Here is a 16561-nt window from a genome sequence, read left to right on the forward strand (position 1 = left end):
TTTAAGGGAGCCCTCCCATGGAAGGATTCTTTTTTAGCCTTCTATATTTAGGGTAACGTTTGTGCCTGTGCGAGACGCTTACTGAAAGTACTGCGTTTTCCAAACCTCGCAAGAACTCTCTACCCTGAGATCTTCCTAACAGGCCACTCACTTGTTCACTGGAGCTCTGATGTCCCATAGCCACAGAGTATAAAAGGCTCACTCAGGTGACCTTGTTTATACTGCGGGGTGACCAACCTCACTTTCATAAGCACAGTGAGCCGTGCGTGGATCTGGGCTGGGCATCCCTATCTGGGGGAAACTTGATGAAATTTAATTTGACATGACAACACTATTGAATTTGCTACCAGAAGCAATCATTTTGATTAAATCACAGTATTCCTAAATCTCACATTCAGTAACAAACTAAAGACTTTGAAGCTATGCAGTGAGAAAACATGGATTCTCATGTTCTTATGCTATTGCTTAGTCAGACTGAAAGCATGGCTAAGGAATAAATTTAAAGTTTCGCCCTCAAACAAACATTTCAGAAAGTTCTGTTGCATCTTGGTCACAAAATAAGTTGCTCTCTGAGGTAGTAGATTCTTTGCCTTCTTTGGGATCTCTCCCTATTCCATTCTTTGAGTACTATTCTGGGGCACAGTGACCAACATGTTAAGGGACCTACTGCACTGGTCACAATGATAAGAGGATCAACTGATTTTTCTCCCTAGATTCTTGGTATTTAAAGACATCTGCAGGGGCTGGGGATGTAGTTCAGAGGTAGAGTGCTTGCCTAGCATGCATCAGGCCCTGAGTTCCAGCCTGTGCCAGAAGATCACTGTCCTAACTGTAAATAGGGTGATATTTCACCCTATTATATTTAACCAAACAAACAAACAAACAAACACTGGCAGAAAAAGAGATTCTATTGGTGCCCTCCTATTGGCTGAGACTAAATACCTGTATGGTACAAACCAAGCCAGGCTCTGCACAGTGTTCAAAGGTCTTTGGAGAATAGGATCAATTATCCATTGCCTCCTCTTTTGTTGCACAAATTCTTGGGCATACCAAAGAGGTCAGGTTTGGAAAAAAAAAAGTTGCTTTTGCAATATGACTTTTTTAGAACTTTATCCAAAAAGAAACATAAAAGAGCAGCAAAACTCCTGCCCTTCTTTCCCTAAAAACAGAGTAAACTTCCTTGGTAGAATTTTTGCTGCCATTGAATGTATCTACTTTTTAAATGACAAACCTCTTGCCAGGCTTCCTGCTGACACCACAGGGACCAAGGCCTTTGTATAAACTGTTCTTTCCAAGGAAAAGACTGAGACTGCCACGCTTTAATGTTTGGCATTTCTTGTTGGATTCAACTAGGTTGCTAAAATGGATTCAGGTCCCAGAGGGGAGAAGCAAATGGATTTTATCACTCCCTCCCCTCCGTTGTATGTGCTCCAAGCCTGGCTTTCTATGGTTTAGACAGTAGGCTACATGCTCAGATAAAGGCATCAGATGCTTCAAAAGTAGGGGAGAGTAGCCTTCAGGGTCCCAATCTGAAAAAGAAACCAATATAGACCCATGAGCTAAGGTTTGAAGTTCCAGATTAGTGGCTGTTACTGTTTACACAGAGAGGACAGACATTTGATCTACCTTCAGCTCAGCCAATAGAATGACTGCAGAAGAGTTATGCTTTTTCTTCTGAGACTCAGCTGCCCCAGGGCTCTGGAGGGTGGCAGAAATACAGAGCCAGGACTCCTTCCTAAAGGCTGCAGAGCCCCCTTGCCCTCACCCTAGGGCCTCTATATACAGCTTCTCCTAAGAATGCCTGGGCATCCTGATAGCAATGAGGATTCAGTGAATTTCCAGAATGTTCCTCCCAAGCATTTGAGAGGTTAAATGAAACCAGTACAATCACCAAGTGCTAAAAGCAGCAGGCAGCCTATTTTGCTGACACTGTCACAAAACCCACAGTTGAGTACAAGGCAGCCATTATTTCTTCACTGATCCTGAGAATGCTTTTATTGCCTGTATTGTTTTCTAACTTTGGAAGCACCAAATAAGGATGACTTTTGGTTCAAGGTAGAAGCCATGACTGTTTATATGACCTCACGCATTCTTACATAATATAATAAACAGGCCCTTAGGGCAGAGACTGAAAGAGCCAAATTCTGCCTTTGGACAACATGTGCTGCTTCCATTAAAGTTAAGGTGACTTGGGTCTCAGACAGTTGGGGGAAAACTTCAGTCTTCAGCAAAGATGTGATGTGTAAGTCATGGTCTCCAAGCCTGGAATGTCATGCTCTGAAAAAGAGCTACTAGAAGAATATGAAGAAAATAACCTTAAACCCCAAATCGGCATATAACTTCCCATCATTTACAAATGTGCTCATCTCCCTTCCAAGCAGGCAAAGTAACCTTTGAGAGAGATCATTCAAGATCTCTTTTGGTGAGCTTCAAATGCAGGCAAAATGCAGCCTGTGCCAGAAGATCACTCTCCTGTTAATAGGGTGATATTTCACTCAGTCACTTCATGGGAAGATGCATAGCCGGTTTCAGAGCAACAAATTACTTTATAGTTGTACTTTATCATTCATTGTTCCCATGTTACAGACAGACATTTTATGGTAATTGATTTTGATTGTGTGTGTGTGTGTGTGTGTGTGTTTATGTACTACCTTGTTCCAAAAAGAATTTTAAATGACTTACATGTGGTCTTAGAAATTGCTCCAGTTCCCCATAATACCTAAAAAATAGTATCTTCCTTTCATAATAATCTGAATTTTTTTTAAATGGTGATAACCTTTATAGAGCTAAAGTTGAAAGCTGATCAAATCTAATGCTCTAAGCCTCAATTCTAACATGAAAACAAATTTCAGAATGACCAGGCTTCCTCTCAGGGGTCCTGTGAAATTGGCCAGTCCTTTCTGAAGTCTTATTGACTCTCAGCTGCTGGTGCTGAGAGGAGGGAGCCCAGGGACCAGATTCACATCACGATCAGCATGACATCTATAGAGATGGAAAATAAAGTCCCCTAGGGTCAGATCTCCCCACCTCCCCTCTACCCTACTATGTTTTTCAACTACTCTTAGGGAGAATGAAGATGATTATATTTGAATGATGGACACGCATCTCAAGGCTCAAAAAACAAATACACAAAAACAGAATAGCTGTCTGTACCCCAAAGGAAAACAAAATCTGAATCCAAAAAGGAAGCAGTAGATGGGGGTAATGACGTTCTACCATCCCCCCTTCTCTACTCACCCAGCCCCAGCTCACCCCCAATGCCTCCACGGCACACCCTTTGCCCTGCAGTTTAACTTCCTGATGGATTCTGCACGCCCTTCCCCGAGGAGACCATTTGGGCCTGCAGTGTTGAGCCCTGATAATCCAAGCTTCGATTTCTTGCCTGCTGGCACTGAGATGGACAAACCTACACAGAGACAGATGGGTTTGGATTCTGGCCTAGCACACATTCACTGCCTCATTCTAGAAGACTGAATTCATTTCATGGGTTCAGTAAGGTTCAAGATCCTGTCTTGATGCTCAGGACCCCATACAATCCTGTCCCAGCTTCCCTCCAATCACTCAACTCCCCAGCTCTAGGTGACAGCACTAGGCTGCCTCTTCCGTAAGATCTCATGTCCCATTTGGGGCTAAAATCAATTTCTCCTGTCCCTTCAGTTCCACAGGCCTTCTTCTCTCTTATGGTCTAAGCACTTTTCTATCTAACTCCTGAGATCTCGCTGGGTAGTTCTTCTTTCGTGATGGATGCGAAGCTCCTTGAGGACAGAAACCTTGGTTTCCTGTGGCTCACTCACCCTGAGCCTCATTTTGCCTGGGTGCTGCCTGTCAATATTTATAAGTTGAAGGAGGGAAAAAGGAATCTACTCAACTAAGGGGTCCCCTGCTGGAGTGAGGAAACAGTTTGTTCTTTGTTTTCATCCCTATGTAGCAGCAATTTTTATGTTGACTTTTGTTGTTTTAGGAGCAATTTTAGCTGCCCTAGGTAAGGAATGCAGGTTGTCTTGACGTCCAAGGCTATGTCCTATGAGTGGGAGGCTATAGTGGTCAAGTTTCCCTTTGTTCTTCCCACATCTACAAAGAGTGGTGATGACAGTGACAACAGTAGCAGCAATAATAAAAATCACTAGCAATGATCACACACAGGTGCTACTTTATATCCTGATGTATAATCCTGTGCATCCGGCTTTATCATCCTTATTTTATGAATAGGAAATTGAGATTCAGAAAGGTTAAGCCATTTGTCCAAGGTCACAAGCTGGTAAAACATGGCACACGGGCTTGAACTTGGATCTGCCTTGCCAGAAGTCAGTTGGCTTCATCTTCTGCCCAGCGCTGCCTTTCTCAGCCCTACAGGACCTAAGTCACCTGGACTCATTCATTCTCTACTTCCTGGATGCTCTCTGTGGTTTGGCCTTTTAAGTGAAAAGCTATCCTCACACATACACATTTCTTCCAAGAAACTAGATGAATTAGTAACCTACTTTCACATTGCTCAGAGAGTCCCTAATGACCAGGAACAGACTGGACGGAGATCACAAAACTGTACAAAGAGAGTCATAAGAGGTGGTATAGATGGGGGTGGGGACAAGGAACTGGGCCAGACAAACTCACTTGAAGTCAAACAGGCAGTGGGGGGACTCAATGTTCTGCTTGAAAGAAAATAAATCACTTCTCATTAACCTATAAAGTAATCTTGGTTGAGCCACAACTTCCAGTGCATTCTCAGCATGGCCACAAAACCATTTCAGTGGTCTAGGTGAAAACTACATTTTCTTTTTAACACAGGAAAAGTGGTGCTTTTCACTCAGGGGAGGAGGATAGGGAGGGAATCCCTCAAAATGCAGCAGGAACTTGAATATGATTCAGCTCTGATTCATCGAGTCTGGTGTATTATTCCATTCACTCTAGGATTCTTGGTGCAAAGTGTGTGCTCCCTACACACTTTGCAAAATCATCTTTTCATGCTATTAAAGATCAGATCACTTTCTCTGACATGCTCCCAAGCTCACAATGTCTGAGGAACTTCTCTGTGTGCTCTCATAAGCAGAAACACTAACACCTCCTGGAGCCTAATGTTAAAAGCAGTACTGACAGTGTACTAAACAGAGGAGCACTCGCAGAGACAAAACCCCCAGAGACGCTCCGTCGGCCGGCTTCAGCCCAACCTGACACTTGCCACAGAGTTCTAGTCAAGGTGATCACCAGATCCTTCCTTGAGAACCCGATATGGAAAACACATGCTCCAGGGGGGCTTCCAAAGAAAACAGCAGCACCTTCACCTTCTCTGAGGGGCTCTTAACCATTTAGCATCTTAACCATTTAGCAGTCCATTCACCGGGGCCCCTCGAGTGAATGAAACGTAAGGCAGGAAATGTGGGTAAAGGGTGCAGGAGGACCTTCTTTTCATCCTCTTCTAGCAGAAACTCAGGGAGTCATCACAAACCCTGAGCCCTGCTGGCTCCTGCTTCCCATAGCAGGCTTATAATTGCTATTTCCCCTCAATTTAAATGAACAGAAGACAAACATCGTGGCCTAATCCAAACGTCTGCTCTGTCGCCTTGGGCTCTAACTGAGGGGTCAGCCTTCTTTCTGCTTAAGATTCCCTGTCATGTCTTCTTGACCCTGCAGCATAACAGGTAGAAAGAGATAAGGTCACACTGGGGAGCCAGATTCCCTGACTCTATCACTCTTCAACTTTGTGAAGTTACTTAACCTCTAGTTACTTAACCTCTCCTGCCTCTGTTGCCTCACCTGCAAGATAGGGATGATAAAATTGCATGGAAATGGAAGGAGACCCTCAGAGTTATACAAAAGTACATACAAGAGGAAGTGAGGGGAAAGGGAAAAATAATACAAGGGGGACAAATGAATGTCAGTAGAGGGGGCAGAGAGAGAAGAGGGGAGGGGAGGGGAGGGGAGGGGAGGGGAGGGGAGGGGGGATAGTAGAGGATAGGAAAGGCAGCAGAACACAACAGACACTAGTATGGCAATATGTAAATCAATGGATGTGTAACTGATGTGATTCTGCAATCTGTATATGGGGTAAAAATGGGAGCTCATAACCCACTTGAATCAAAGTGTGAAATATGATATATCAAGAACTATGTAATGTTTTGAACAACCAACAATAAAAAATTTAAAAAAAAAGATAGGGATGATAACAGTACTTACTTACAGGGCTGTCACAGAGAATAAGCGAGGAGGGATGTTATAGGGAATAAAACAGAAAGTACTATAGAATTATTATGACTACTATTACTTTTTCCTTTCTATCTTCTTTCCTTTACTTTCTTTCAACAAGTTAGGGTAAGACCTTGTTCTCCAAGGAAGGACAGAGAAAAAAACCATACTAAGAAACAAAACACACTTGTTTGGGATTTGGAGAAACTAGACTCTGAACCCATCATAAGCATTAACCTCTTTATGGCTTTTTTTTTTTTTTTCCTGTAAACTCCAAGATCCTTTTAGGTATTTTGACAAATAGGGAATAGCACCATGCCAGGCATTACATCCCATGCTATCCAAGTGATCTTATAGTCAATGCCACAAAAACTCAGAGGGTAGAGAGATGGCTTCTGGTTGAGCCAGTCTTGGGAGGCATCATAAGCACAGAATTTGCACTCAGTCCTGAGGACAAATTGGAGATTAGGAGATGGAGATGACAGGAGACTATTTCAAGTAGAAGAAGGATAATGGGCAAAGCTGCACCAGCATTTAGGAACTAGCAAGGAGAAGATTTTGATTGTATCAGAGAACTGGATTGGGGAGGGGAGGGGGAACACACAGGCAGCCTGTGGAGTTGGCGGTTCTTGAGGTGGACATTGTATGAGAATGGCGGTGTGGGAGACAAATCTGGTGGTAGCTGCAGGAAGGACTGGGTGGGAGAACAGCTGGAAGACAACTGCATCCATGAGGCCTGAGAAAGCAGAGAGTGAGAGGCAGAGTCCTTCTGCTAGGAGGAAGGCGGGCCCTGCCACCCAGCAGCTGCCCCATCCAGGGCACTGCCGAGGCCTCCCTTATCCATGGCTGTCTCCATTTTAAAAGAGGAGAACGCAAGCAAAACGTAAAGACAGTGCCCGACACGTCCTAAGGCCTCAGCCAATGTGACCCAGAAGACCACCGTGTGAATGGAGACTCACTATTCACCTGCAAGTCAGCCACGGTGGGAAAACAGCAGGTAACAGCAAAGGAGAGAGGAACCGGGGAGCCTTCCCCAAGTCACCAGCCATGGTGACAGGGAGAAGACAACAGCGGAGCAGGTGATGTCAGGAGAGAAGCAGGATGTGAAGGCACATGCTAACCTCTGCTTGGCTATTCAGTCACATGACGTGGGGTCCTGGGCACCTAGAGAAGGGAGAGCATAAAACCAATGCCCTCTCAGGACCTGCAACCTTGACTGAGAAGCAAGAAGTCCCCAGGGAAGGAGAAGAGATGCCCTCAGACTCTGCTCAAAGCTATCAACCATGCAGACCACAGACATCTGCCCTAGCAGGACAGCTGTCACCACCATTTCCATTTTCAAGAGGAGGAAATTGGGCCGAGGTCATTTGGTGAGTTGGTAACAGCTGAAGGCAGAGTTGAGGACTTTGTCTTGGATCTGAAAACCTGTTCCCCTCCCAGCTGCTCTTAGGGCTTTTTCGCCCCCAGTCAGCCTTCACAAGCAGATCTAAAACTCACTGCAAAACACAAGAGCGTGAAATTGAAAATAAAGTAGGTGCTTCCACTTCTACTTAAATCCCACTTAATTTTAATAACCACTGAGGTTAGGCCTTGCATGAAAGGTAGGAAGTTGATTTAAATCTTGATTTATCTCTTGGTTGACTAATAAAATATTGTCATTCTGCTCAAGTGAAAAAAAAAAAAAAGGACCACTGAAAATGTCACACTGGTTTAACTTTTCCTAAAACTAAAAGTATACCTCCTGGGCACTTTCTTCACGTTTTTGGTTTTCTATCTGTTCCATTCCTCCAACATAGGGGGTTCATATATGTCTGCAGACCAATAGCAACCAAGGGGTTAATGTTCACTGTCAATCACATGAATTCTCATCTGAAGTGGGAAACATTTATCTTCTTAGTTACACATCTAACAATATGTGCTATTTATATACTGATGACACCTGGCTCAGAAGGGGGTGCTGATATGATCGCTATAAAAATAATGATTATACAAACTGGTTAGCAAAGCAGTATCTAAAATGAGCACAACCACTGTGTCTCTAATTCTGCTCTAATGTGGAAGTAATTGAGAATATTAGGTGACTTATTATTCCTATTGGCCTGTCTTTCCACTGATCTTGGGGCCTCCTCTTCACCTCAGTGGCAAGAACACATGTGGGTTTCTCCACAATCATCTACTGCTTCTTGTACTTCATAATGTAACAAGCTGGCTTATGTTAGTCTTGCTCAGTCATAGGTGGCTAAGAGTCTCTCATCAGATAATCTAAGAACAAAAGTTTCTTCTTTACTAGGTTTTACCTGAACAGCGGTGGAAGCAATTTGTCACTTACAGTCCCTTCCTGAGTTCCAGGATTTATATGATGCCCACTCATCTCCTTATAATCAAAATAAAAAATATACTATTACTAAATGTGAGAAAACTAGGATTTCAGGTTGAAAAAGTCCCTTTCTTCTGAAAGCCTGAAACATCATTTAAATAAACTTTTCAACCTGCTCTGAGCAGCACATTTTGGTTATTCTAGACCCAGAAAAACCTCAGAAATCAGGGTTCATTAGGGAAGGTTAGAGAAGATGAAGATGGATGATGATCAGCCAGGAATTAATGAGGATCGAGGAAATCCAACTAATTTCACCTGGAAATCTCTGTAGCCATCCGTCTTTTCCATCATCTGCTCCAAATTTGGACCAGTGCCCTAGGGGCAAAAGACAAATCCATCCATCTTAAAAGTCCACTCAGGTGAAATGCCATTCAATGGTGGTATTTCCAGGACAGTAGAAAGGAACCATTTCTTTTCTAGTTAACTCAGCAGGCATCAGTGGCTCCCATTAATTTGAGAAAAGCATCTGGTTTATGCTCTAGAATAAAATCCCTCCTGTGAGTTAAACCCCTACAAAGTCTTACTGAAACCACTGAGGGCATCTTATTGATTGGAGGTGGGTGGAGTCTTGCTTTGCCATGAAGGTCAGGTTTTGGAGTAGTTATCTTTGGGATGTACATTCCCTTGGTGAATAGGAATCCAATAATCATACCTGTTTTTATGATTTCAAACATTCCATGTTAGCATAAATTACAGCACATTCATATGGCTTTTATTGTTAAAGATAACAACCACCTCACTGTAAAATATTATTCTTCCTGAGGGTTCTCAAATACCCCTGTTAACACAGTCCAGTATCTACAGCATTCTCACATTTTCCCCCTGTCATTGTTTGTACTCTGATATAGTCTAGACAAAGCCCAGAAATTGAGGAAGATCTTTCCAAAATGTTTTTAACCCAAAGAGAATAAAAAACAACCTCACATACATTGGATTTGAAGATACTTCCAATAAGATTTTTTTTCACTACTTTTTGATCTCACTTTATGAGAAATAATTGTATTCTTGAACTATCTAACATAAGCCAAACTTTAATAAATCAAAGATTATTATTTTAAGGAACTGTGTGTGTACATACATGCACGTACATATTTTGCATTCATATATTCATAAGCATATATTTAAAACTTTTCAAGCCAAATATCACATCTTTGATGAAACGAGGACTTTGGAACATACTCTGTTACTCAACTCCAAACGGTTTCTCCCTTATTTATTTCAGAGTCAGATCATATGGGTACTTAGGTTTTTTGAACTCAACTACATTGCTAGAGGAGAAAGGAAGAGAGAGAGGAAGTGAGTGCATTTGTGAGAGCCTATGAAGATGGTCCTGCCCAGTTCCCCCCAGTCAGCTTGTGACCCAGATGAACATGATAAAGGAGGAGTGTGCTCTCTCCTCAGTCTGGCTCAGTCTTCTTGTAACCTGCATGGTGCAAGCATCTTAATGTGCTCAGTAGATAGGTTTATTTTATACAAAGTGACTGGCTGTTGCCACTTTCAAAGAAATCCTTTAATCCAATGTGATCAGGATGTGTTGACAGTTAATCTAAAAAAATTGTTTGAGGTATGGAATAATTACACACATATATGTATACATATACATTTATATAATGAAGGTATCCTGTATAAACCAAGAAATTTACAGAATCTGTTTAGAGTTTTATGACTCTCCAATCTTTTAGTTGTCTTGTTTGCATTTAATTTCACCTTTTTTTAAAAAGCAAATTCACCATTAACAAGTCCAAGGCAACAATGCAGTTTTCATAGAAATAACTCTCTATTTCACACTCATTTCATCCTTTCTTCAAAAAGATGAAATACAACTGGCATAAACAGGATTGGGAGCACATAACTGTCAAGGCTTCCAACTGACCTGGTGGGATAGGTAGGAGGGCCATTAAGGCCCCAGAGAGGTAAAGAGAATTGGAAATGTGTTCAGTGAGCTTCTACTGTACCTCATCTGAGGCTCAACCAAAGAAATAGCTAATGATCTATTCTGATGCTGGAAGGAGAAAAAAATGTACCAGTTGGAACAGCAAAGGGAATGTAGATTGGTCTCTACTCTGAAGCATTCTATGGATTTAAGGAGTAATTTTATCTGGTCAGTTTTTATCTTACAGTCTATTGGATAAACCCTGTCATTCATAAGATCCAATAACACTGCTAAAAAGAGAACAGAAAGAGAAAGTAGTCATGCTAAACAGAAAAACTAAAAGACAGAAAATATATTTATTTGCTGTTTCTAGTGCTTCCTGTGGTGTGGCACAGAAACTGAGGAAGATCCTTTTTTTTTTTCTTTTTCTTTTTTGCCAGTTGTACTTATTCTTTTTAAAGAAAGGACAAAATGAATGTGAAATAGAGAGTTATTTCTATGAAAACTACATTGTTGTCTTAGGCCTGTTAATGGTGAATTTGCTTTAAAAAAGGTGAAATTAAATGCAAACAAGATAACTCCAAAAGATTGAGAACAGAGTCATAATAATCTAAAAAGATTCCGCAAATTTCTTGTTTTATACAGGATACCTTAATATATAAATGTATATGTATACATATATACATATGTATAATGTTTATGATTCCATAACTCAATTTTATTTTGTGTGTGTGGAGTGGAGGTTCACATGGTGTCTTAAAAATTTTTTGATTAAAAACTTTCATCTCTAAAATTCTGACTGCACTAGAATGTCAGCTTCGTTAACTTGGTTCAGTATTTCAGACCCTGCCCATCACTCTTGGATAAGAACATGCCAGTTGTACTTGGTCTTTTTGAAGAAGGGATGAAATTAGTGTGAAATAGAAAGTTATTTCTATGAAAACTATATTGTTGCCTTAGACTTGTTAATGGTGAATTTGCTTTTTAAAAAAGGTAAAATTAAATGCAAACAAGATAACTAAAAGATTGAAGAGAGAGTCATAAAAATCTAATCCAGTATTTGAGGCTGGATTCAGTCTCAATGTCAAGCACATACTGGCTAATTCCACCTTAAAACACTTGTAGCTGTGAGGGGCGGTATATTTAAAGGGCCTTTATTTAGCTCGAGTTTTATTTATTTATGATTTATTATTTACATCCTGTCTACTTCCATGAAGGATTTGAGGAAGCTTAACTCTTCAGTTAAACTCATTCTTCATCGGATCAGTCACTTCTCTCCTGTCCCGCTACGTCCCACTTCAATCGAGTAGTTTTCCCAGTGTGAGCAATTAACTTGGACTCCTGGGGTCTGGGCCTTCTGCTGAGCAACAAAGGCAAGAAGTCCACAGAGTCTGTGACCTTTGGTTAGCTGCCCAGGCACAGGGAGCAACCCCAGCAGCACAGGAAGCCCTGGCAGAACTTCCCAGGGCATCCCCTTTGGTGTCCAAGACCTCTCTGGGGGCTGTCATGGGGCGTGAAGACTGTCCAGAAATCAGAGGGACTTAGTAGCCCCAGACTCTGCGACAGTGGAGCCAAAAGAGGTCACGAGAACCTTCCCTGTGAGAGACAAAGGGCAATCATAAATTCCCTCCCAATAGGGTCTCTGCCAATATGTCCAATAACAGCATCTTTTGTGCAAAACAGAGAAAAACCTCAACCTCAGCTCTTTGTGGATATCCACCTATAACAAGTCTGACTCAAGGGAGCAAAATATCCAGAGGAATGATTTCCACCCACCATTGATCCTTCTGGGATGACGAGGCCACCTAACTTAACTGTGCATATGTTTTACATCTATTATTCAGTGATGAAAATACCTGCCAGAGGCATATTTGAAGAACCTCAGGTAAGAGCTGCCACATGTGGCTGTAGAAAAAAGGCCCAGAGTGTCTGTGCCTGGGATTTACTTCTGTCTGCCAAATCTGACTGCCTTCTCTGGCTCCCAATCCTCTTGGCTCTTCTTTGTGTGAGTGTGGCTGCCAATCTCAATGCCTACTCAATATGTCCTTTCCGGGAGAGTGGATAAAGCCCTGCATTCAATCACACACTCCCCTCCATCCTCCTGTTAACCTAGCTTGCACACCTATGAATTTTGCTCTCTGAGAGGATATGTAAGCATTCAGCCCCTGGTAAAAAGTGGTTAATGTAAAGGGCTGTCCCAGAACAGAGATGCTTTGGGCCATCAGGAGATGTTTTTCCACTAGTGGAGACAGATGTGAGGTAAGCCATCCACACTGTCCCATCAGCATTTTTGCAACCAAAAGCAGACATCTGGGAAGAGGTAGCTGAATTTCTGGGTGTGATCTGCATTTGTAGAATAGTATGAAACCAACTTGCATACATAAGGGATGAATCGATGATTCACACTAAGAGAAGGTTTGAATGCTAGCCTTGATCGGAATGAGAGCCATCTTTACAGAATGGGAAACTCTGAGATATTTTCCTGAAGAGTCTAATTCAGTGCCTGTTTTAATCTGCTAATTAGCAGTCTGTTCTAACTCTCTGGCTAACCAATCACAGACTGAAATAGCAGATATACCTGAGGAAGACCTTCAAGCTCTTTGGGAAGAGAAAAGGAAAAGAAAATATACAGAACCCACATTGTATACCTGAAATATAGGTATAAAAAGAATTTTTATTCTACATTATTCTAATCTAATACTTCAAGGTGAGTAAATTTATATCCTTGTCCTAGATATAAAAATGTATATAGACAAAAGAAAAATTGAATCACCCTATTTATAAACAGGACTTCCAAAAATTTTAAAACTACCATTATTATTACAGCTTTGCTTGACAGATGAGGAAACTGAGGCTCTAAAAATAACTTTGCCTGAGGTGCAGATCTCTGGGGTCTTGACTCAAAGTCTGTTGTACTTATTGCTCTACCATGTTCACACCATTTAGGAGACAGGAGTTCACAAAGCAAACCTGCAGGGGGAAACCTCTTAAAGAACTAAAGACGTCTAAAGAGCACATAGTTGATAGATTTGCCTGAACCCTCTGTGTCTGCTCATCAAAATTCAGATTGTAGGGGCTGGGCTTGTGGCTCAGTGGTAGAGCTCTCACCTAGCATGTGAGAGGCGCTGGGTTCGATCCTCAGAACCCCCAAAAATAAGTAAATAAAATAACGGTATTGTGTCCAACTACAACTAAAAAAATATTTTAAAATTCAGATTGTAATAGGCAAATAATTCTAAAGTTAAAAGGACTAGAGATATATGCTTGAATATTAAATCTAATAATACAAGCCATTCAAAGGTGCTGGCGGAAAATTGTGTGTGAATCGCATTTTATAAAATGGCTATATAAAGGTTGTTTAAGGGGGCAGCTGTGGACATAAGGAGATGCTAAACTTTTGTTTGTACTTCTTGAGTTGTTGTTTTTCCAATCTTTCCAGCACTGCACACCAAGTATAGAAATCAGCTAAGCTGGAAATGAGCGAAGTCACCCCTGTTGGCATCAAGGTGGTCTGCTCCCCACTTTTCTTAGCTGCCATCCTTCTGGACCTAGAAACACAGCCCCCTGGGCTCCTGCTTCCTACACACTCTTTAGTAAACACTTCTCAGTATTAGAAAGAACTTCCTTCTGTTCTTTGCCAACAGAAGTCACTTTGTGGCAAAACTATAGTGGAGCACATGCACACAGCGAGAAACAGATGGTTGAGTGGCAACTGCCTGGACTTTTGTCTGTGGCCATCACTTCCTGGAACAAGCTACCCAGCTTCTCAGAGGACTATTGGTTTCCTCAATTAAAATACAGGAGAAATAAAAAATAATGCCTACTTTCTCCATTCTTCTGAGGATAAAAGGAAATTAGATGATTTATAAATGACACAGCACCACGCAAAGAAAATATCTAATCAGCGAAGTTTGGGAAATTAGATTTGCTGAGACCCTGGGACAAGGGAAATTATATTGACAAGGGACCTTCAGGACTTCTTCCCAGCAGCCCAGCACCACCCACCCCCACCCACCACCCAGTGAGGAGGCAGGGTGCCTAAACTGTTTCAGGGGTTGCGTGACACAGGGCTTGTGACAGGGGGCCTCAAGGTGCAGCACAGGTAGTTTCCAAACTACATTTCTGGAGCCCAGAGTCACTCACATCTTAACAGTGACGCTCCTTGAATTTTGCTTATGTAAAGCAACTTTAGTAGAGTATCCAGGTAAATGTTTGCTGAAGAATGAGAAAGAGGACAAAAATTCGTGAGTTGATGATTCATGGTCCAGATAAAGGAAGGGTTACAAAAGAGAGGGAGAAAAGCCAAAAACCAAATTCTATAAAGCCCAAACAAACGAAAAGGTAGCCCCAATAAAGATGAATTGACAAAACCAGGGCAGATGGCTGGTCTCTGGGACCTGTGAGAGTGATATATCGGTGATGCATACGACCATGCTGCAACTTGAACGCACACCTTGCCAGTGGAGATTTTGATCCCCTCAGTCCTGAAGAGGCTGAGGAATGCTCAGTATATCTGGGTTACCCCAGTGTGTAGAGCAAATGTTAACATGTGCCTGGGTGTGAAAAAGGCAGGGGAAACCTCTGTATGGGACCAAGAAACAACCAAAGCAATGTAGAATTGCAATCTTAAACATCTCCTTTGTGTATTACAGTCAGAAACAGGATGTAGTCCTGGACCCAAGTCTCATCTATTTCCTTGCCTGAGTCCTTCCTCTGATGTCAAGACTTCAAAAGTGGGCTGGGGGTGTGGCTCAAGGGGTAGCGTGCTCGCCTGGCATGCGTGCATCCCGGGTTCGATCCTCAGCACCACATACCAACAAAGATGTTGTGTCCGCCGAAAATTAAACAATAAAAATTTAAAAAAAAGACTTCAAAAGTGCTCAGTGAGGCAGGCATCCCCAATTTATGGGTGTACAAACTGAGCCTCAGAGAATGCCCTGGGTCATCCTGGTTTAAGCACTGGCCTGGCCCCCCACTCCACTGCTCTTCCTGTCCACCTTATAGTATGTATGAAGCAGGTGCCAGGCCAGCAGGTGCATCTTATTTTTCAGGAGGTGCCCAGCCAACGGGTGCAAGTGATTTCTCAGTCCGACATCTAATGAATAACAACACGAATGTCAGAAGATGTAAGAGAGAGTCTCAAAAGTAAGAACAGTAGGATAGACAAAGAACAGAAAGTCTTACAGGAACCATGGGAAGATGGAATGACCTTCGCTTTGAGGCTGAATGTTCCAAGGTGCTGGGCCAGAGTGACAGTGGGAAGATCACAAATGGCACAGAGAAGTCAAGCCAGTGACAATGCTGGTTAAGGAAGAGGCTCTTGTTGCACAGCTCTACTGTAATAGGACAGCGAATTAGAGCAGGCTGTCACACAAGCTTTTGGACATGTGGATTCTGGGCTCAGGATGGGGACCTACCTAAATGTGGGTCTTGGCTATCATTTCCTCAGAGAAGATGACTGAACATTGGGGCTGTCTGAGGCCTGCAGGAGAATATAGCACAGCACCAGTAATACAAGAGGGATACTGAGCTCATGTGAGGTCGTCTGGGATTTCTGTGGCCCTAGCCTAACATTTATAATTAATGGAAAGATAACTAGTTTCTTTTCTCATAAGCTCCTCTCATATCCACCTCATGGATTTCAATTAAGAACACTCTTGGCTTCAAGGTCCTAGAACCTAAGGCTGGGCTACTCTCTTTACACCTGTAGAGCTTCAGCTCCTGGAATGAACAGGCTCATACCACCAAGAAATCTGTACACTATCCAATACAAGAGTCACAAAGAAGAACCCAAAGAGGACATCTGCACCTCTGTGGAATGGGTGGAAAGGTGGCTGGTCTTTCATTGACTGATTTAAGCAGTTCTTAAAATTGTCACTTATTTGGCATGGCTAACCTGTCCTACCAGCACAGTTGGCCCCCAGAAAGGAGTCTGGAGATTGTTTTCCATGGATCTCATCACTGCACAGGACCAGAGAGGTGCCTGTACCTTAGCAGAAGCCCCAGCACAGCCTTGACAGCAGACTGTGACACTTCTCAGCCAAAGATCCTGACTACCAAGCTAGAATGGTCAGCACTTCCAGCCACCTCGCCTCTTTTCCTCGGAAACTGAGCATCTATCTGACTTCTCT

General features: G+C 42.4%; 1 protein-coding gene across 3 annotated transcripts in view; it reads right to left on the reverse strand.

Moving 5' to 3' along the window:
* Samd4a (sterile alpha motif domain containing 4A) overlaps positions 1-16561 on the reverse strand; it is a 203691-nt gene that overhangs the window by 108673 nt on the left and 78457 nt on the right. The window lies entirely within an intron of this gene.

This window comes from Marmota flaviventris, chromosome 2, assembly GCF_047511675.1.
Source record: "Marmota flaviventris isolate mMarFla1 chromosome 2, mMarFla1.hap1, whole genome shotgun sequence".
Lineage (NCBI taxonomy): Eukaryota > Metazoa > Chordata > Mammalia > Rodentia > Sciuridae > Marmota > Marmota flaviventris.